This window comes from Leucopleurus acutus (genome assembly GCF_964270905.1).
Source record: "Leucopleurus acutus genome assembly, chromosome: 14".
Classification (NCBI taxonomy): domain Eukaryota; kingdom Metazoa; phylum Chordata; class Mammalia; order Artiodactyla; family Delphinidae; genus Leucopleurus; species Leucopleurus acutus.
The window spans coordinates 34,259,065-34,282,675 of NC_139156.1; the positions used below are offsets into that span (position 1 = coordinate 34,259,065).

The following is a 23,611-nucleotide window of genomic DNA, read 5'->3' on the forward strand; positions in this document are numbered from 1 at the left end:
CAGAAGTTTGCTTTAACACAGCTATAAGTCCTTGAAGAGCCTTAGATTGGCTAAGTAGTTTTCAAATAGATAATGTTCCTGGGTCTCTTAAAGGACTTTTATAGGGAGACCTTGGTCCCCAGAATACATTTTACTGGCTTAGCTTCTATAATGTTACTTTTTTTTTATATAAGTTTATTTATTTTATTTATTTTTGGCTGCATTGGTCTTCGTTCCTTTCTCTAGTTGCAGTGAGCGAGGGCTACTCTTCATTGCCGTGTGAGGGCTTCTCATTGTGGTGGCTTCTCCTGATGCGGAGCACGGGCTCTAGGCGCACGGGCTTCAGTAGTTGTGGCACGTGGGCTCAGTAGTTGTGGCTCGCAGACTCTAGAGCGCAGGCTCAGTAGTTGTGGCGCACGGGCTTAGTTGCTTCTCGGCATGTGGGATCTTCCTGGACCAGGTCTTGAACCCCTGTCCCCTGCATTGGCAGGCGGATTCTTAACCACTGCACCACCAGGTAAGCCCTTTAAGATTACTTTGAATTGACCTTTTCTTAATTCTGGACAGAGGCTTCACTGGCCACTTATAGAAGACAGTCTAAAACCTGTCTCTTTATCTTCATTTGCTATGCAGAGAATAGAATTTTAACGGCTTATGTCAACTCTAACGGAAAAGATATTTACAAAGGGTAAATAATTTTACAAAAAAAATCATCATCTACTAATTAGTCTTCTTTTCCTCATAAATATTGTGGAAGACTCATTACTTTTCATTGTCCTTGGTTAAATTCCTCTCTCCAGGTTAGGTGTCCCTGGGATAAGGCAGTGGTGTGTCAAGAGTAGGTAAAAATCACAGGATAAGACGCCACATCTTCCTTCTTGTATCTTGTTTCAGGAGTATCAATTTTATGCGAAAATGTATACATAAAGAATTATTTTCTTTTTTAAACAAGCGTGGATGTCAGAGCAGTAGTTCTCAAAAAGTCATCTAACAGACTCCTAGGGGTACCTGAGAACCTTTCCAGGAGGTATGTGAGGTCAAAGCTATTTTTATAATAATACTAAAACATTGCCTCTTTCACTGCATTGGCATTTACACTGATAGCACAAGCAATGGTGGATGTAACTGCTTGTATCTTAGCACTATTAAAGGCACTGACACCAAACTGTACTAATGGTTGTATAGTCTTCACTACCACACACATAGAATAAAAACAAAAGTTCACTTAAGAATGTCCTTGATTAAGCAGTAAAAAATATTCATTTATTAAATTTTGACCATTGGATATGCGTATTTTAAATATTCTGTGTGATGAGATGGGAAATATGCACACTTCTGCTGCATCCAAAGTATGATAGTTGTCTCAGAGCAAAACACTTTACATGATTGAGCTACAAGCTGAACTAGCTACTCATCTGACACTATTTTACCTGAAAGACTGACAAACATTTTAAACTTCTGTGCTGTTAAGAAAGTGAAAAGACTTTCACTCGTTTCAGAATGGGAGAAAATTTTTGGAAATAATATATCTGAAAAATGACCTGTGTCTAGAATATATAAAGATTTGTTGCAACTCAATAATAGAAAGGCAAAGAACCCAATTAAAAAATGGACAAAGGATCTGAATAGACATTTCTCCAAAGATATACAAATGGCCAGTAAGCACCTGAAGAGATGCTCACCAACGTTAGCCATCAGGGAAATGCAAATTGAAACCGGGATGAAATACCACTTCACTCTCCCTAGGGTGGCTATAATAAAAAAGATGAATAATAAATGATAAGTGATAATAAGTGTTGGTGAGAATGTGAGGAAGTTAGAGCTCTAGTACACTGCTGATGGGAAGGTAAAATGGTGGGGCCATTTTGGAAAACAGTCTGGCACTTCCTCAAAATGTTAAACATAAAGTTTCCGTATGACCCAGCAGTTCTACCTCCAGATATATACCCAAGAGAAATGAAAACCTGTCTACACAAAAACTTGTACATGAATGTTCATAGCAGCATTATTCATAATAGCCACAAAGTGGAGCAACCCAAATGCTTATCAACTGATATATGGGTACATAAAATGTGTCCATACAATGGAATATTATTCAACCATAAGGGATGAAGTACTGTTAAATGCTATAGCATGGCCAAACCTTGAAAACCTTGTGCTAAGTGAAGTAAGCCAGTACGAAAGAGAACATATTCTATGATTCCATTTATATGAAGTGTTCAGAATATGTAGGTCTACAGAGACAGAAAGTAGATTAGTGGTTGCCTAGGGTTGAGGGAGATGGAGTTTTGAGGAGTGACAACTAAGGTGTGCAGGGATGTGCACCTCTTTTTGAGGTAATGAAAACATTCTAAAATTGATTGTAGTGATGACTGCACAACTCTGTGAATATACTAAAAATCACTGAAGTGTACACTTTAAATGGGTGAATTATTTGGTGTTTGACTTGTATCTCCATAAAGCTGTTGTTTAAAATAACACCAGATAAAGCCTTAAAATCCATTGTTAATTGACTGATGTATTAACTTATGACATATCAATATAACATAGTATTATATAGCTGAGCTATTGAAACAAATGAGATATTTCTATATAGGCCATAATGAAAAGTTGCTAAAGATGTAGTGGTCATCAGTTAGGTTTTTTTTTTGTTCCACAGAAATCAACTCTAGCTAATTCAGTCCCACTAGGGGACATTTGTTAATGTCTGGAAACTTTTTTGATAGTTACACTAGCATCTGGTGGGTTGAGACCAGGGATGCTGCTAAACATACTATAATGCACAGAACAGCCCGTCACAACAAAGATGTTGTAGCTCAAGATGTCAATAGCGCTGAGGTTGAGAAACACTGAGCTAACTTAAACAAAAGGAAATTTATTGGAAGGAATTGGGTGAGCTCGCAGGATTGAAAGTAAGGCAGGAGAACCAGGCTGGAAGCAGCCAGATAGGCTACCACAGAGAATCGTCTTGCAGCAACATTCCATGCTCTCATATGGGTTCAGCACTGGAATGGATAAACTCCCTCCAACTGTTTGTATTCTGCTCACCGTTCAAAATCTAAGGAGAGAGCATCTAATCAATCTTCCTTGCCACTTGGCTAAAGGAAGGCAATGTACCTTGAATGAAGGCAGTTCCTCAAAAGGAAGTACATTCATTAGCAAGCGCTTTTGACTATATAGTTATGATTCATTTACTATCTAGGTGCTGAGGATAGAGGAGAGCAAAAGAGACAAAAATGCTCTTGTGGAGTTTATATTCTTTTTTTTTTTTGCGGTACGCGGGCCTCTCACTGCCGTGGCCTCTCCCGCTGCGGAGCACAGGCTTCGGACGCGCAGGCTCAGCGGCCATGGCGCGCGGGCCTAGCCACTCCGTGGCATGTGAGATCTTCCCGGACTGGGGCACGAACCTGTGTCCCCTGCATCGGCAGGCGGAGTCTCAACCACTGCGCCACCAGGGAAGCTCCCGGAGCTTACATTCTTATGCTGCTAAATCAGGGCCGATCTTTAATAACTTAAGGAAGAATAGTTGCCAAACTCCAAAACCAATAAATACTACCCATATGTTAAGTGAAAAAAGCAGGGAGTAGATAGTATCTATAGTGTTATCCAAATTATTATTTTTTTTAACTTAGCATGTGTATGTAAGGAGATTTCTAGAAAGAAACATAGGAAATGTTTTTTGTTGTTGTTTTTTTTAATATTACATGTGGATGGTGAAACTGAATATGGGGAGAGAAGCCTACTTTTCACTTTATTCCCTTATGATGTTTTCATTTTCACCATGAGCATGTATTTCACAGTTAAAATTTTTAAATTAAATTAAAAAAAATCATTGGTGCAAGTGAAGGATGATTAAAGGCTTTTAAAAAGTCACAATATTGGGAGTTCCCTGGTGGTCTAGTGGTTAGGATTCTGGGCTTTCAATTCCGTGGCCTGAGTTCAATCCCTGGTCGGGAACTGAGATCCCACAAACAGTGTGGCCAAAAAAAAAAGTCACAACATTATGGTGGTTCTGCTTATTATGGAAAAATGGAAAGAAAGAAAGAAGAAGAAAACCTGACTGGAAAGTGTGGCCTGTAATCATTTAACATATTTGTTGAACACCTACCTGCCTTAGGTCCTTTTTGGACAAGGTGGAATATAAGTAAATAAAATATCAAGCAGCAGCCATGTGTGAGGCACTCTGTGAGGTGCTGTAGCTGGGAGGGGATTGACATTTGAAAAAGACCTGACAGCTGCCCTTAACGACTGCCTGTTGGCATCTAGTTATTGAACACCTAATATGTGGCATGGGCTGGGCCCTATACACACATTATCTCAAACCCTAACCATGACCTTATCAGATGGATGGCTGTGTCTCTCATATCACAGATAAGAACTTGAACACTGGAGAGATGAAGTCATAGCAAATAAGTGGCATAGCTGACCTTTGAATCCAGGTGTATCTGACTTCACTGGAGAACAGTGTATGAATATGTGATAGTTAAATAACAAGTAAAGAAGAAAGTGATTTATTGCAAGAGCAATCACAGAACTACCCATGATTAATTTCTGAAGAATTTTACAGATAGGTACCCCAGGAGCTCAGAGAAGGGAAGAGAAGTTGCTGCATATTGGAGTGGTCTGGGCAGGCTTCCTAGTGGAGGAGTGGTTTGAATTGGGTCTCGAAGGAGGAGTATATGGATATGTAAAGAGAAAGGCAGTGTCAATCTTTACTAAATGCCTGCCTGAGTCTAAAAACACTTCACCTAATCCACGTAGCCTCATTTGGGAGGTGAGGAAACAGAGGCCTCCGCTTACACCCACCCCCTGCCAGGAATAGGCTCTTAATAGGCCTTAATTTTTGGCAATCTGATAGGCGTGAAGTGAAATTTCATTGTCATAGTCAAATGTTTACCTCTATTTTATAGCTTCTGGGTTTTACCTCTTGGATAAGATGAATTAATGATAGAAGAGAAAGTGTATGTAATAAACTAAAAGACCAGGATATAGTCTTTTGGGAGAATAGATATTCAGTATAAGTTGTTTTCCTCTACTAAAAGAGTTTTAGGCTTTTATGAAGGTATTATAACTAATATGATACCCTACAGCTGAAATCTCAACTCGATACATCTGAGAAAGATCACCTATTTGTTTATTCAACACAAGTTCTTGAGCTCCAACTATGTACCAGACACTGTGGGAATACTGGGGATACAAATATATGAATAATACATTGTTAGTCTGTTCTTGTCATCAGGTTGTTTACCATTTAATGGAAAAGACATATTGTCATATATTTACAATATATGGAAATCTGAGCCAATATATCTGCACACACTCCCTGAAACCTAGGAGTCCTCCTTGAGTCATCCTTCTCCCTCATCCCCCTACCCTTCAGTCAGTCACCAAGTGTGGTCCATTTATCTCCTAAATATCTCTCAAATCCATTTATTTTTTTTCCATTGCCCCCTCCCTTCACCCTAGTCCAGTTGCCTGTCATCTCTTACCTGGGACTACTTACTAGTCTCATAATTGGTCTCCCCACCTTTGCTTTCATCCCTCTTCAACTGGTTTGACAATTGGCCTCTCCAGTTTACTCTTTCTTCCTTCGATTCACGAGTAGAATGACTTGTTAAGAAATGTAGAACTGCTCATGGTGCCTGCTTGAAGTCCTTCTGTGGCCTGTTTAAATCCTGGTGAGAAGGAGCCAGCAGAAAGCATAAATTTAGCAATTTGGGGAAAAGGGGAACAATCCATGAATTGTGCCTTCTAAGCTTCATGAGGGCAGGCCAGGACCATACCTGTTTTGTTCACTATTTTATCCCCTGTGCCTTGCACAGAGCCTGGCCCTTGGCAGGTGTTCAGTAAATATTTAGCGAATTTTTAAAAGGAGAGACACTTCTAAGGCGAGAATGAACCCTGAGATGTTTGGAATTGGAAGTATCGATACAAACTAATGATTTTATAGATATACATACATAGATAAACACACACAGATGTGTGCATACATATGCTTTTGGCTCTATCTGCTGAGAGGAGCTAAGGCAGTTATACCCCAGAACCAATGAGTATACCTAGTGCTATCTCCAATAGAGGGAACAAGGGCTCTTTGGAGAAACTGCTAATCCTAGACTAGTAGGAAAGGACAAGTACATGAACCTGGAACATCTGCAGTGCCAGAAAGTAGGGATGTGATAAAAAACTGATGGGGCCATGTCAAAAGGGCCTAGGAGTCAACTTGAAGGGACCCCAATGGCCAAATCAGGGACATTTTGAGTAACATAATAAATAATGATAATGAATTATAACCTATAGAATAAAATATGAATCTGTGATTCTATGCTATTAAAAATAAATGAATAAATCAGGGGATAAGGAAAAACTCTTCCTTATAGTGGCATTCCAGTTAATTAGAAACGTTGATGAAAATAGCAAATCACCACTTGCAAACACCACAGGAATAATTGATATAGGCAAGAATCAATGATGGATGCTAAAATTAGTGGGTGAAAGTATGTTGATAAACAGGATGTTCACATAGTCAGAAAGTATCTTCCCAAAGATATTTAAGTAGAAAGGGGAAAATAGTAGCTTTACAGTGGAGAAATCTGGCAGACACTACCTTAACCAAGTGATCAAAGTTATCATTACCACAATGGGGCATATCCACATCATGTTCCTTTTGGAATGATGCACTAAGAAGGACACAACATGACTTCTGTGGTATTATTGCCAAAAATGCATGACCTGAATTTGATCATGGGGAAACATCAGAGACACCAAAATTGAGGGACATTCTACCAGATAGCTGGCCTGTGTTCTTCAAAAGTTTCAAGGTCAGGGGACTTCCCTGCTGGTCCAGTGGTTAACACTCCACGCTTCCAATTCAGGGGTGTGGGTTCGATCCCTGTTAGGGGAATTAAGATCCTGCATGCTATGCCGCGTGGCCAAAAAAAATAAATAAAGTGTCAGGGTCATGAAAGACAAATACTGAGGAATTGTCCCATATTAAAGGAGACTAAGGAGACATGACAACTAAATGCAATGTGTGATTCTTGGTTGGATTCTTAGAAGGGGCATTAGTTGGCCAGTTGGTAAAATAAGGTCTGTAAATTAGAAAATAGTACTGAATCAATGTTAATTTTCTGATTTTGATAATTGCACTGCGGTCATTTAAGATGTGAACATTTGGAGAATGTGGGTGAAATGTGGAGGGAAATTCTTTTTTGTAACTTTTTTTTTTTGCGGTACGCAGGCCCTTCACTGTTGTGGCCTCTCCCGTTGCGGAGCACAGGCTCCGGACGTGCAGGCTCAGCAGCCATGGCTCATGGGCCCAGCCGCTCTGCGGCATGTGAGATCTTCCTGGACCGGGGCACGAACCTGTGTGCCCTGCATCGGCAGGCGGACTCTCAACCACTGCGCCACCAGGGAAGCCCTTTGTAACATTTTTGTAATTCTAAAATTATTTCAAAGTGAAACATTAAAAGTAAAATAAAACCCCTTTTTTTTGAATTTTATTTTATTTACTTTTTTATACAGCAGGTTCTTATTAGTTATCCGTTTTATACATATTAGTGTATGTACGTCAATTCCACTCTCCCAATTCATCCCACCACCACCACCACCCTGCCTGCCACTTTCCCCCCTTGGTGTGCAGACATAAAACTCCATTTTTAATGGTTTTGTATTGCCCTCACTTACTTTATCTTGCTTTACTTTACTCCCCACCTCCTTCCAGCTTCCCAAATGAACCCTGAACTCTAGCATGCTAGCTAGTGGCTTTCTTCTTTAGTTCCTTGAATACACCATGCTTCCTCCTCTTCAGATCCTGACGGGAAGAAGCAGCATGGTATTCTCTTTGCATGGAGCATACTTCCTTTGAAATTTATCCTTTTGTTCTTTAAGGCTCATTTTACTTACTCTAGAAAACCCCTCCCTGACCCCCTAATGCAGGTCCCAACATTGTATGGTTTCATAACATCTGGTACTTTTTCATAGCATTTTTATCACAACTGCCATGAAATTATCATGGAGTTTACTGTTTAAAGTCCCTCTCATTCACTAGAAATGAATGTTCATAAAAGATGGAGGGATTGTCTTTTTTTGCTCAATATTATTTCCCTGGAACCTTGCACAGATTTTCAATGATTATTTGAGTAATTAATGCAAGTCACGCAATGGAGCATCCCCCCTGCCAAAAAAAACCCAACACAACTTGGATGAAACTGGACACAGGAGACATTTTAAGTTTGAGGAGATGAAGGCGGGGACCAGAATTGGTGGCAGTGACAGAAAAGGATAGATGGAGGAGTCTTATCATGGAAGGAGCCACAGGACTTGATAAGGGAGGAGGAAGAGTCAAAAATGACTCAGGTTTAATCATCAGCTGCAAAAAGGTACACAGTTGAAATGGCACTTGAGTCACTTTTCCAGCAGTATTTTTTGAGAGTATGTTCCTAAACATTTGAAAATGGTCTCTATTTATTTTTAATAAAAATGCTTTAAGTGGTAAAATACTGTATTATGTGGTAAATACCAATTGTCATGCTGATTGGTATGTTTGGCATACTAAAAAGTACTAGAGTATTTTAATAAAAATACTATAAACCCATGGTAAAATACTGCCTTGATTCATATTAAACAATAAAAATGACTATATGAGAAAACCTGAGTATCCCTCTGTAGTGGGTACTGTGGTGCTCCAATCCACATCCTCTCATCATGGGTAATGTACTTCTCCCTCAGCTGCTGGGAATTTTAGTTCCTGATGGTGAAAAGCTTTGTTTTTGCTGGGTGTTGCCTTAGGTTGCAGGGAACTGCCTCGCTTTAGGTTAACCTCCCAGGTTATGCCTCACTGGCCCACAGCCAGTGACTGGCTGATTTAAGATGCAAAGACCCAGCTTCCTTGCCTTATTTGAAGACAGGTCTGAGGGACATGTCTCAGCTACCACAGGTGTTGGCCAAGTTGCAACCACTCTGGGGTCAGTGGCTCCCTCTGACTCTCCTGGTCTTCCTCATTGCCTTGCAGATGTATTTGCCAGTTGCGTCCTGCCTCAGTACATCTCTTGCTTGAAATTGGTCTCAGAATCTGTCTCCAAGGAACCTAACCTATGACACTACCTAATCTGCCTACTCTCTAAAGGTTGCCATCATTGGAACCTCTGTGTGTGTGTCTGTCTGGGTTTTGTTTTTGTTTCCTCCCCCAAATATACCCCAAAAGTGCCCAAATTAAATGTACACCTTGATGAATTTTCAAAAACTCAGCTTCATTTTTATCAAAGAAAGAATAAGAAAATGAGTTTGGGTAGAGTGAGAACCACCTACATTTACAACTTCCTCATGGTGAAAACTTTGAGGGAAGGGCAGGTTGCCAAGGGAAGTTGGAAGTTTCTCTGATTTTAAAAGAGCAAACAGTTTTGCTCTTTTGGTTGACTGCAGTGAGCTCTGAAATGAGAGGAACAATCTCAGTATACTTCATAATACATGTAAATGAAATGGGGAAAACAATAAGTGTCAGGGACTAGAGGAGAAACTGAACCATTTCACTAGAGGAAATGATTCAGAGAGAGGAAACGATGATCTTCCTGAAGGTCAAATATCTATAAATCAAACATGTCAAAATATTGCTAAAATTTTGAGTAACCAAGATTTTTCTGTTAGTCAAGCTCTCTATAGTACTCTTTTATGTTAAAGTAAAATTTCAAGAATTCTTCTGTGTTTTTGTTTCTCAGTGATAGATAGAGCTTTCATCGAGAGTGTTTAATTCCCCTCTGTTCAATTCTTTCTGTCTCTAACATCACCCTCCTCGTTCTCTCCTGCCTGGATGATACAATAGCTGGCCTCCTAATCAACTATCTCTCTTTCCACTTTTGTTCCCACCACAGTCTGTTCTTCACACAGAACCACGATGGCCTTTTTAAAGCATAAATCAGATCATGTCACTGCCCTGCTTAAAACTCTCCAGGGGATTCCCATCACACTTAGAAAAAACCCCCAAAATCTTAATTTATCCTAAAAGGCACTATACCATATGGCTCCTGACTGCCTCTCAGACCTCATCTTGTACCACTTTCTCCTTGTTTACTCTAGCTACGATAGATTAGATGTTCCTCTAAAGCAGGGGTCAGAAAACTAAGAGGGGCCAAATTGTGCTAGAGGCCTATTTTTATACTGCCATTTTTAAAGGATTGTGAAACAACTACAACAACAGGAACAAAAAGAAGAATATGGAACAAGAGACCTTGTGTGACTTGCAAAGCCTAAAACATTTACTATGTGGCTCTTTTACAGAAAAAGTTTGCCAACTTCTCCTTTAAAGGCTTATCCCTCCTGCATTAGGATCTTCACATTAGCTGTTCCCTTTGCGTCCTCCACTACCAGTCTTCACATGGATGGGTCCTTTTAATTCAGGTGTGAACTTGATTCAGGTGTCACTTCATCGTTGAGGCCTTCAATGACTACCTAATGTAACTATCTTACCAGATTCTCTCAATCACATCAACTTTTTTGTTCTTTACAGCACTTATCTGATATTTACTTATTTTTATTTTTTCAATAACCATTCCCCCTCTCCCCCACGTAGAAAGATCTTTTCTTTCTTGTATACTACTTTTGAGTATTCTTGATCTTGCATTTAGATGGAAGAGAGCAATAGTAAATGTTTGGAGCCTACTGCATAGTTGGTGCTCAATAAATGTGCTGAATGAGTGAATTTCCAAATTATTTCTGCATATGAAGTTTAGGTCTTCTGCTTTCTTTTTGTCCTCTCTGAGAGGACCTACAGTGCAAACTGCAATAAAGAGCTACCTGAGAATGGAGACACCAAACAATGCCTCTCCCTTAAGAGAACAGATAAACTTCTCTTTTCCCTTTCCTTGCTTTCTCTGGGAGAGCCCATTGATAGAAGAGTGGGATGTTTCAAAGGGATGTCTCAAGGACAACTTATATAAAAAAAAAAAAAAGAAAAGAGGAAAAAAACCGTTTCTTCTCATCTTTTTCTTTCGCGAGAGGAATTTTTTAGGGTGGTAAGATTGGTCGAGGTCACATTTTCTACAAGGCTCTGAGGCTTTTGGGTGAAGAGTTTAGGTGGAGGCCTCTGCTTGGGAGATGGATTTAACACTAAGAGGAACCAGGCCTGAGCTCAAAAGAGAAGCCAAGAACAATGTGAATAGGGCTTGTTCTAGGTGGTCAGGTATGAGGGAGGAAGGTAAAAGCCCAATAAGCACAGGTCCTGGATTTTTCTAGAGTTTAATTATTTCACATGGTCAGGCCACATGTTTTGACTTTTGGTAGGAAAAATATGGTTACTAAAGCAATGGGAGGCATTGCCTGCTGCAGCTGAGACCGGTGCAACCAAATAAATTACCTAATTAAAAAAATAAAAATAAAGCAATGGGAGGCAGTGACTGTAAAGAAAATGTGGGCACTGTCCTCTGGGTGTGGCAAGATGTGAGGGATAAGAGTTAAGCTATAGAGCTTGAGTTTTGGAGTGAAAATAGACCTGAGCTTATTCATCCACTGGTTATGTCACCTTGGGCAAATTATTTAGCCTTTCTAAACCTTGGTTTCCTTATCTGAAAAATGAGAAGAATGATAGCTTCTATATTTTAGGATTATTTTGAGGATTAACTGATAAGGCATGTAAAATACTTATTTAGATGCCTACATAAATAAGTGATCAGTTAGTATAAATATCATCATCATCATTGCCAGGTGGTGAAGAAATTTTCTAAAGCTACAGATGTTGAAACTAATGAACAATAAAATCTGTACCCTCTAGCAGTTTAAGGATATGTCCCACTGTATTTTGCTTCCATAAGTAGGAACACAGAATATGGAAAGAGGTGAGGTAAGAAATGTGTGGGAGCAAGATAATTGTTGTTTGAAGAAGCATGGTCTTAACACAACTCATTTGACTCCTAATGTTAAGTGGAAAGGAGACAAGGAAATCTGTACTTGTGTAGACCTTCCAGATAAACCCATCTGCATGTCAATGTTAGCTTTGGATTTCATACATTGACCTCTACTGCTTTACAGTTTATTGAAAATGCCCTTGTACATGCTAATATAATTCTGATTATTTGGGTAGGGTAGCTGTTATTATTATCTCTGTTTTATTCTAGAGGAAACGAAGACTAAGAAATTGAGACATGGGTTTTAGAGTCATATTGCTAGGGTTTGAAACCTGGCTTCTCCACGTCCCAACAGTGTAACCTAGGGTAAGTTACTTGAACTTTCCAGAGCCTCAATATCTTCATCTGTGAAATGGGAGTAATGAAGATACATACCTCTTAGGATTGTGTGAAATTATTCATGTAAACAAAGTACATGGTATGGCAAATAGTATGTGTTCAATGAATATTTGTTATTGTCATCTCCCAGGGCCACGCAGCTAGTAAGTGGTAATGCTAGTATCTAAATTTAGATAATTGGATTTCATACCTTATGGCCTTTCCACACACCACCTCCCATAATATTAATAATGTTGACTCTCTGCCACTGTGATGATGTATGATCCATAACATTAGGACAGGTGGTCTAATTTGTTTTTCCAAAAGTGGTAGGAGATCCGTCTAAAGTATCCCTTTTGGTACAGTTGGCACACATATCTGTTTCTCAGCTTCCTCAGTAAGAGGACAGCTGTGGCTTCAGGACAGAACTACAACAAAAAGCTCTGGACTTTGTTTCCACTGGTTGGAGCAAAGTGCTGAGGATACCAGTCTGCCACATGAGAAGACGGAGATAGCCTACATTAAACTGAACCAATGGGAGACTTGTAGTATAGTTGAAAAAGCATGCAAACTATAACTAGTAAGTTGGAAGACTTGAATTCTAATCTTGGATCCACCAATTATTAACTATATCTTGTAACATCTCTGAGCCTGGGTTTCAACATCTTTATTTATTCTTTATTTTTCTAGCTTTATTGAGGTATAATTGATACCCACATATTTACCGTAGGGATCCCAATAGTCATCCTTGTTGCTGTCACCTATTCATACAGTCCCTTTGTGGAAGTTAGGAAAGGATGCCTTTTCCTCCAGGCAGAAGCAGCTTTGCCACTAAGGTTCATGAGCTTGGTGACCAGAGCATGTAGATTTCAGTCTCTACTAGCCTCCTTGGCCAGCCTTCTGGTGCACTGCAGAAGCAAACGCGAGGGCCCTGTCTGTGCCGTCTTTCCACTGCACAGGGCTGTTAATATCAAGTGAGATAATAAGTTGAAGGAGTTTGGTAAAGTCTAATTCCCTCTGTGAATGTAAAGCACTGATATCACACAAACACTACCTGATTTCAAATACCAGGATCCAAGGGTGACTTGGGTAGACATTCTGACCATTGCCCTTCCCTTTGGTTCTGATGATCCGGGTGACTCGTTAACTTGTACAACACCTATTGTGTACGTCTGTAGAGATTGTGGCCAGGAAAGATTTTCTCCACCATTTTCAGGCCTGGACCAGCCTTCCTCTCTAGATATAAGACTAAAATCAGTTCTTTTGATGATTCATCCTCTTGGAAACAATCATGTTGTTTTTAGAGCACCCTGGAGTGGGACTGGGTCTTCCCCATAGGTGGAATTTGGAATCCTTTGGTTAGAATTTATCTTTGGTTTTCAGGCAAAGGTCATTGTATAAAAGCTTTGCATCAAGGGGAGAAAGAAAATTTGCTGAACCATAATTTGCCCTCTTTTCACACCTCTGAAGCCCAAGCTATCTGCTGGGCTGTTTAGATCAAGTAGGACAAGAGGACCTGCTTGTATGGACAGGTAAATCACCTTTCTAAGTTTCCATTTTGTTATCTCGAATTAGGGACAATAACAGTACTTACCTCATAGGTTTATTACATGGATCAAATGAACTAATAAGTAGAAAGCACTTGGCACACAGTATATGCGCAATACATGTTAGCTCTAATTACTAGGCTCCCTGCAGGATACTCTACCTGACTTTGAGGAAGAACAAAAGCATAAATTCCAGTGCCTTCCCTCAAGAAGCTTAGAGTTCTAGCTGGGGAATTAACATAATTATACCAGAAAAGGTAAATAGAAATGCAAAGCTATAAATGTGTGGTACAGATAGATGCTGTTTTTAGGAACTGGTGTTTGAACTAGGCCCTGAGGAAGGGTGAGATTAGGATAAGTAGAGAGGATGAGGAGGGTATGCCATATGGGATTGGTAACATTAGCGAGGTTCAGGACCACAAGTAGACCAATTTGCCTGGAGAAGTGGGGCCAATGCTATCTGAGAGTATAGGTTGGGATTAGAAGGAGAGAACCCTAAATACTAGGGTAAATGTTTGCTCTTGTCCCATAGAGAACGATGAGTGACACGGTAAAACTTGAATATGGAACTGTCCAGCAGGCAGTTGGAATGCTCTTGGGAAAATGCTCAAAGCTGTAGCTAAAACTTTGGGGATGGAAGTTGAAATTGTGGAAGCTGGTGATACTTCTAAGGCAGCTCCTTGAGAGGTGCCTGTTGATTCCAATTTAATGAGGGCAACCTGTGAACAGCGTTTAAAGTGAAATGGTGAAAGTGTCAGGAGATTTGAAGAACAACTTAAAACATTAACTAGGTAAGGTTTGCTTCTCTGAAGTCTTTGCTTCCCAGGGGGAAGCTATATCTAGTGACCAAGAGACTGAGAAGAAACTTCAGAAGTGAAGAACCAGGAGAGCAGTGTCTTCAAAGACAATGGAGTACCGTTGTGTTAGTTTTCTCCTGATCTGTAACAAATTACCACAAGCTTAATGGCTTAAAAAAAACCAAACCCACTCATTTACTAACTTACAGTTCTGTAGTCAGCATGACTGTGGGTTCTCTGTTTAGGGTGTCCAATCCACTTTCAGGTTCATTCTTATTGTTGGCAGAATTGCCTTTATAGGACTAAGGTTCCTGTTTTCCTTCTAGCTTGGAATCTTGGAGGGCCGTCTTAGAATTCTGCCTAATGCAAGTGTTTTATGAAGGATAAATGGCAAATAAAATAAGAATTGAAAAAGTGTCAGTTGGTGATTTGAGTAAGATCAGTAGCAAGAGCAATTTTGGCAGGATTGTAGGGGCAGAAGCCAGATGCAGTAAGTTTGTGGAGTCAACTGGAAGTGAGAAAGAAGTAAAGCTTGGATTTAGTGGTTTCTTTCAAATGGCCAGGCTGGAATGGGGAGGAGAAAGTTGGACATAATTAACTAATGAACTAGGTCTCAAGGAAACTAGATGGAATGAACTCTAGACTATAGATGGAGGGATTAGTATGGACTTGTAGGGGAACTCAGCTTCCTCTGAGGTAGGAGGAAAGCAAGTATGGGTGGGGATGCAGATAAGTTTGTAAAGAGAGGGTGGGCAGCTGAGAAATTGAGGAAATTACTGCCTAATATCCTGTTTTCTCTTAGAGACAAGGTCAGTAAAAAAGCAGGTGAAGTTTTGGAATTGCTACTTTGTGGCTAGGAGGTTTTTCATAAAATTGCTGAATGAAATCAAAACTAATGGACAGAGAGTCAAGAAACATAAAGAACCCCAGGTGCTCTTCAGAGTGCCCACCAAACCATACCTGACTCACCTGGCTCCCCTTTTGCTCCCTTTCTTTTGTTTGGTTCTCAAACAGTCTGATCTAGAATTGCTTAACAGGTCCTTACTCAGAGGAGGTGGACTTCCTGCTAGTAAATTGCCTTAGGCTTTAAGATCTTAAAAGCTTTCTAGATTACTTAGGGGATATCTAATTTACCATGGTTGACCATAATGACGTTTCCTTCCTTAGGCTGTGAGGTCTTTGAGGTCAAGGGATTTAGGCTTTTTTTCATCTTTGCACTTAGTGCCTCTAATACAAGTCTGGCACATAGGAACTCCCCAGTTTATTTCTCTAGCTTAGATGACCCAGACTTAAGGCTCCCCTCCCTATTTGGCCAGATTGTGCTATTTTTTCCTCTTTACTTTAGAGAAGATAGTTAACCTTTACAAATACATGTATATGTTTTATAAATTTAAAGAAAGTATAACAAAAATGTAGAAAAGTGCAAAAATCATGTGGTCCGTTTTCTGAATTTTTAAAATAAATACACTTGTGTAACAGTGTCCAGTTCAAGAAACAGAGTAGGGACTTCCCTGGTGGTCCAGTGGTTAAGACTGCACTCCCAATGCAGGTGGCCCGGGTTCGATCCTTGATCGGGGAACTAGAACCCATGTGCCACAACTAAGAACCTTCATGCCACAACTTAAGACCCAGTGCAGCCAAATTAAAAAAAAGAAAAAAAAAAAAGTATCACCAGCATCCCTGCAGCACCCCCCCTTTTTTTTTAACATCTTTATTGGAGTATAATTGCTTTACAATAGTGTGTTAGTTTCTGCTTTATAACAAAGGGAATCAGCTATACATATACACACATCCCCATATCTCCCCCTTCTTGCGTCTCCCTCCCAGCCTCCCTATCCCACCCCTCTAGGTGGACACAAAGCACCAAGCTGATCTCCCTGTGCTGTGCGGCTGCTTCCCACTGGCTATCTGTTTTACATTTGGTAGTGTATATATGTCCATGCCACTCTCTTACTTTGTCCCAGCTTCCTCTTCCCCTTCCCCGTGTCCTCAAGCCCATTCTCTACATCTGCGTCTTTATTCCTGTCCCCTGCAGCCCCCTTTTATATACCCCGTCAATCATTATTGCTCTGCAGAAGTTACCAGCATGCTGCCTTCTAGCCCCATAAATTAGTTTTATTAGAACTTTATATAAATTGAATCATATAGTATATACTCTTAGGTGTCAGGCTTCTTTCACTCAGCATTGTATTCATGCAGTTCATCTAGGTTGTTTTATAGAGTTGGCATCTATTCATTGTCTTTGCCTTATGATATTCCATTATATGACTATCACAGATTTACTTATTCAGTCTATTGTAGATGGATATTTGGGTTGTTTCCAAGTTTGGGCTATTATCAATAATGTTGTTTTGAACATGTCTTTTGGTGAACATATGTTTGCGTCTTTATTGGGTATATATCTAGATGCAGTATTGCTGGGTCATAAGGTGTGTGAATGTTTGCTTTAATAGATCCTGCTAAATAGTTTTGCAATGTGGTTGTATAGTTATACTTCCATTAGCAGTGTTTGAGAATGAGTTGCCCCACATCCTTGTGAATGTGTGGTATTGTCTGCCTTTTCCAATTTTAGCCATTCTGGTTGTATTTTGTATTTCTTTGATTATTAGTGATGTAGAGCACCTTTTTGTGTGCTTTTTGGCCATTTGAATATCTTTTGTTAGAGTCTCTTGCCCATTTTTCTTTGGGATGTTCACTGTTATTAATTTGTAACGGTCCTTTATATATTTGAATTACAAGTCTTTTGTTGAAAAAAATATATATAGCATATATTTCTCCCATTCTGTGATTTTTCACTCTGACTTTTGGTAAACAGATGTTCTTAATTTAATTAGTTTAGTTTATTAAATTTTTCCTTTATAGTTATTGCTTTTGTGACCTGTTGAAGAAATTGTTGCCTGCTCTAATGTCATGAAAATATTCTTTTAAAGGCTTTATTGTTTACCTTTTACATTTAGACTCACAATCCATCTGGAACTGATTTTTGTGTATGGTGGGATAAGGATGAAGGTCTCTTTTTTGCCATATGGTTATTCAGTTTACTCCAATATCCTTTATTGAAAAGACCATCCTTTCTTTACTGCAATGTTACTGGGTTTTTTTTATTTGTTTTTTTTTTGGTTTTTTTTTGCGGTACGCGGGCCTCTCACTGTCATGGCCTCTCCCGTTGCGCAGCACAGGCTCTGGATGCGCCGGCTCCGCGGCCATGGCTCACGGGGCCAGCTCCTCCGCGGCATGTGGGATTCTCCCAGACCGGGGCACGATCCCGCGTCCCCTGCATCGGCAGGCGGACCCCCAACCACTGCGCCACCAGGGAAGCCCTGTTACTGTTTTTATAAATCTGGTCACCATGTTACAGGAAGGGGGACCCCTTCCAGGGCCTAAAAGTGGGCTCTTGTCTAACGCTCAGAAATGAATTGTCCAAGGAAACACATGCGCTGACAAAGCAAGACACTTTATTGGAAAGGGGAACAAAGGCGGAGAGCAGCAGGGTAAGGCAGCCTAGGACAACTGCTCTGCCACGTGGCTCGCAGTCTTAGGTTTTATGGTAATGGGGTTAGTTTCTGGGTTGTCTCTGGCCAATCATCTCTGGCCCACAGTTTGACTCAGGGCCCTTCCTGGTGGCGCATGCATCTCAGCCAAGATGGATTCCAGCGTGAAGGAGTCTGGGAGGTGGGTCGTCTCCTCCCTCTTTTGGCCCCTCCCGAATTCTCCCCGTTAGTTTTCAGAGGCAGCACCATGTTCCTTATCAGGACCTCTTGTTAGACAACTCAGGCAAGCGGTTATCATCATGCCTGGCCAGGGTGGGTGGTTTTGGTCCACAGTTCCTTAACAACTATACATACGTGGATCTGTGTCTGGACTTTTTGGTCCATTTGTCTATTTGCTTATCCTGTGCCAATAACCACACAATCTAATTATTATAGCTTTATAATAGGTCTTGATATCTGGTGGTGTAAGTCCCTCTAGGTTTATTTATTTTTTGCCACCTAGAGTGTGTTGGCATCCTTGCCTATTGCATACAAATGTAAATTTAATTCAACAAATATTTCCGGAATACCTATTTATTATGTGCTAGGTACAGTGATAGATGTTGGGAATATAGCTGTCAATAAAGATAGGCCTGGTCCTTTCCTTTTAGTTGGGAAAGCCATTCAAATGAAGTGAGATGAGAAGAGGGCCTAGGACAGAGTGCTGAGGAACTGAATATTTAAAGTCAGTTAGCAAAGAAGACAGAGAGAGAGCGTGTGTGTGCACATGTGGGCAAGCGAGTAAAACCCCAAATGTAAGAAAACCAAGAAAGGACAACATGAAGGAAGCCGAGGGAAGAAGGTATATCTAGAAAGTGTGGTCAGTTATGTCAATGTTGCTGCAAGGTCAATCAAGATAAGACTAACAAAACATCCTTTAGACTTAGCTCTGAATGGCTATTGTGAACTTAATGAAGCAGTTTTTGTGGAGGGGTAGGGTGTGTGTCTTTATTAGATTGTAAACTCTTAGATGGGAACAAAGTTCCTTGTTCACTTAGTGCTTAATGAATGTTATTTCATGATAATAATCCCGTGATCTGCATACTGCTGAGCATCACAAAGGTCCAAAATTGTGCTCTATTTTATAACACTTCTGATTCTGGCAGCTGATGAAAAAGTAATTGCTCTTGTAAATGGAGGATAATTTAATACTCAAACCTTGGCTGTTTTATTTATTTTTATTTTTTACATGAACTTTATTTATTTATTTATTTTGGCTGCTCTGCGCAGCATGTGGGATCTTAGTTCCCTGACCAGGGATCGAACCCTCGCCCCTGCAGTGGAAGCACTGAGTCCCAACCATTGGACTGCCAGGGAAGTCCCAAACCTTGGCTGTTTTAGATAGTCAAAAACTATGCTTCATCCATCCATTCATTTATCCATTTATTCACTTATCAGCAAGGGTACAGGTAGCAACCACCAACTACCTGGGACTCATAAGCATTGTGCTGGAGATGTAAGTAGGGAAAGAAAGGAAAGAAGGAAGCCTAGAAAAATGTATTTGACCCATGTATATCTCAATGAATTAACTTTGCAAGTGCAATATCTATTTTTACAGCCTTCCATGACTATTCAAAAGGGGCCTATTGTTAAGCTTTGTGACCTAAAGATAAAATTTCAGAAAATGCTTCCTTTTTGGTTAAATAAAAAACAAGATTTCAGTAGAGAAGTTCTTTGTCTTTGTTAGGGGTGCTCCTATAATTTATTGTTTGCTTGGTATTTACTTACACCTTGGTATATATGTATGAGTCATTTTCTTTTAAATTTGAGTGCTCATTTTAGGAACGGAAGAACAGAGATAGTTCATTTTCAAATACAATAAAATTACGTTAAGTATGGGCTGTGCTAATTATTTATTGTCATTTATCAAAGGGTCAGAGGCCAAAGTTTATTTTTCTTCATTGTGAGAATTATTAGTAGACCTGTACTTGGGGTCAAGTGGATTGATAAATGCCCAGGTAAACCATTTTCAAGCACACCTGCATAACTTAAGAATTTCTATTTTACCAGTAGTCTTGACATATTAATTTCAAATAATTAAAAAAAATCTATTTCTTAAAACAAGTCTTTATAAGAGTTTTATGAGGGAACTTTTTTTTTTAAACTTAATTGAAGTACTTGAAAATGTAGAAGTTTGGTAGGTTAGGGAAGTATTCAGGAATAAGATTAGCCATGAGTTGATCTTTACAGACTCTGTAAGGAATATGGTTAGTATAGCACGTTGGCAGAGGTAAAGCTTTCTTTAGGAAGGTAGAAGAAGAAAAGAAAAAAGGGGAATATACGCTGAGTTCACGGTAGGAATAAGAAGATAATTTATTTAGTTCTTTTAAAAAGAGCTTTTGGCAGATTCATTCAAAATGATTTTTTCCTCTTAAATTGTTAGTTTTGGTTTTTTCCTTAGAAATAACTAGAAACAAAGACTACTAACTGCTGCAAATTGGTAGTCTCTAGTCATACTACTTTAGTTGTAATTGGTGAAGAGGGGAAATAGAGAAATAAGACAGTTTTAAATGGTGCTTAACATTTTTAGTTCTAAGTCCAATCAGCATAATCATCAACTGACATTTACTCTGAACCTCTTGGGTGAATGGCACTGAACCAAATCCCACAAGAAATAATATCTTCTGCCTATGTGAGCATACTGGTAATTGAACTATTGCTCTCAGAAGCTATAGATAATACCAGTTGATAAGATGTTATGAGATTCCAGCCTTGGAGTTACAAGGTTAAGATAGGAAAAATGTACACCGGAAAAAAACATTTTAGATAGAAACTGTATCTACTTTCTGTCTTGAATAAAGAAATCACTGCCCTATACAGTGAAACTCTAAACATGTCAAATATTTTTTTAATGTTTAACCAAACACTATTTTAGCTTAAAAGAGTTGAATTTTATTTGATCATTGTATGAATAATGCAAGGTAAACTTTCATTTTGACAAGTAAAATAAGGAGGTGAGTTGATTTCGAGCATATGAAGTAGAATCTTGAAGTAAGTGATTTGTGCCTTCATTTCAAATACAAAGAAATCTTGGTGGATAGATAAGATGTCAAAAATTTGTGACTGAAACCTATTTTTAACCTGACCTCCAAGGTTTATATCATATTTAATATTAAGGTACTTTTCATTTTATAATATTAAGCATGTGTCTTTTAAGTATGGTCAGATTTTAAGTATCTTTCCCTAGTAGTCTGCCTCCTCCCTTCCTTATTCCTCCCCACCCCATCTCTTTTGCTGTGGTAGGGTTCCTATTGCTGGCTACCCAGTCATTACCATTCTAATACCATTTAAGGTAGCTCTGCTGGGTTTCTTTATTTTGAGTCCTAGAATCCAGTTTCTCTTTTAACCTGGCCTCCTAAATCAGTTGACAAATCGGTTTATTTTCCCCCGTGTTCATCTTAACAACTCGTGATTTAGATTGGTTAGGAAGATACAATGTAATCGGCACAACCTCTTTCCCGTGGAATCAGTATTTTGGAGACTTCCTCCTTTCCTAGCGGAACATTCTCCAGTCGGGCAGCGGACCTAGCTAAGGACTTCAGCCCCCACAGTTCCCTGTGTGCGCATGCCCTCTCTTCTTACAGTTGTCAAAGTGCTCTTGCCAGAGCGGTCACATAATCAACCTGAAAGAAGAAAATAAATACTGTACACTTTTTAATTTTATCGATCCTTAAAAACTGGACCCTCAAAGGTAACTGCTGCTAAGAATTTGTTACTTGAGATTGGGTGATTGCATGTAGAGGAAGATCTATTGTGTGTGGGGTGGGGGGAGGGGAAGGAGGTATCTATTTCTCGGACTCTGCTGTAAATAAGAAAAAAGAAAAAAAAAACCCAACAAACAAAAAACCCACCCAAAGGAACAGACTGTACAAGCAGTTACTGACATTGCATATTAACTTTGTAAATGTTATTTTCATCTATTGCTTATCTTTTGTTTAAAAGGGTCTTATTTATTAAAGATGGGTCTTGACCTTGACAGAGTGAATTTATGCAGGCAGTGAAATTCATGTCTTTAAGAAATGTTGAAAAGAGAAATGGGTGTTCCTGGTATGATAAAAAAATTAATTTAATAAATATATTAATATTACTTATAGCCTTAAAATATTCTGAGTCTAGCTTACTTTTTGGCTTTTTTGCTATAGTACAGCATTAATTTTTCCACCACAGATATATAGTTTAAACTGAAGGCATTAACAGAAAGCATTGATACAAGCATTGGAAAAGCTGAGTGATATTAAAATTCTAATCAAATGCATATTTCAGCCATGATGATATGGCTGTTGTAAAGACAATTCTAGCACACTGGAAGAGACTCAAATCCCAGATTATAATGGTTTACTGCAGCACTGCTTAAACCAAGGATGAAAATGTCTCTTTCTGTGTCCATTTCCTTTGGCAGCAATAGAACTTTGTGCTGTTGTGAATCCAAGCTCTGCTTGCTTCTTTGTCATATTTTACAATACTGATCAAAGCCATTATTTTAGACGAAGGGAACTGAGGAACACAAAGTCAATCTTAAGTAGGTTTTATTGGCAGTAGCTGGCAATTTGTGATGTGTATTATATTGGGTTGGGTTTTTTGGGGGTGGGGGTCAGGGAGGGAGGAGTAGAAAGGAGAATAAGGTGGCTGTGAAGCTTTTCCTTGAGCCCACTATTTTGTCTATGTATTAAACTTTGAAATGAAAGATTAACCATTTTAAAGATACTCTTTAATAAAACAGTAGAACTACTTTTAATCCCATTTCTTAGTCTGACATATTTTGCTTAATAGTTGAGAGGGGAAGCACAGACATTTTCTAACACATTTATCTTACAACATTTATTATCGTGAGAATGTCCAAAGACAGAACTTCTGTGTGTATCTGAATGCCCTTTACAAGTGTCCTGAGAAAGATGCTTTTCCAAGTATCTGAGTTAATTAACTACATTAAACATATTAATAACTTTGTTGCAATTATACTGAATCATCATCTAAAAATAATTGTATATTTGGTCATATGCTCCTTGAACACTTCAAAATACTTGTTTTCAGGGTCTTAGCACTGTAATATTCATATATTTAAAACAATTAATGTGCTCTAAGGGACAAGCTAACTCAGTGATAACTACGTATATGGAAATCTCCTGGTTTTGAGCGATGACTATTTTCATCCTTGAATGATAAAACATGCTGTATGGCAGAGGTGAATATAGCCCTTCTGTGCGAAATGGAAAATACCATACTCTCCTTATATGGCTAAATGAAGCAGTGATGGCAATGCACTATAATTACAATGTATGAGAATTGGGGACTTTGTACTATGCTATTTTTAACACGTTAGCTAGCATTTGGTAATTCAGGGTCTTCAAACCATAATCTTTCACTGCTAATACTAGTGATAAGAGAATGGATTCTAAATTTGCCAAAGTCTTGTGACCAAGGCAGTAGCAGGAGGATTCAAAAATGAAAAATCTGGCAACCCCAGAATTATCTTGACTTTCTACTTAAATCTCAGAGGGATTTTTTAAAAAGCCCCGCCCCCACCCCATCACATAGTCACAGTCCCC

At 39.2% G+C, this 23,611-nt stretch overlaps 1 protein-coding gene across 1 annotated transcript in view; it reads left to right on the top strand.

Moving 5' to 3' along the window:
* Positions 1–23,611, top strand: part of CPEB3 (cytoplasmic polyadenylation element binding protein 3) — a 176,693-nt gene that overhangs the window by 4,250 nt on the left and 148,832 nt on the right. The window lies entirely within an intron of this gene.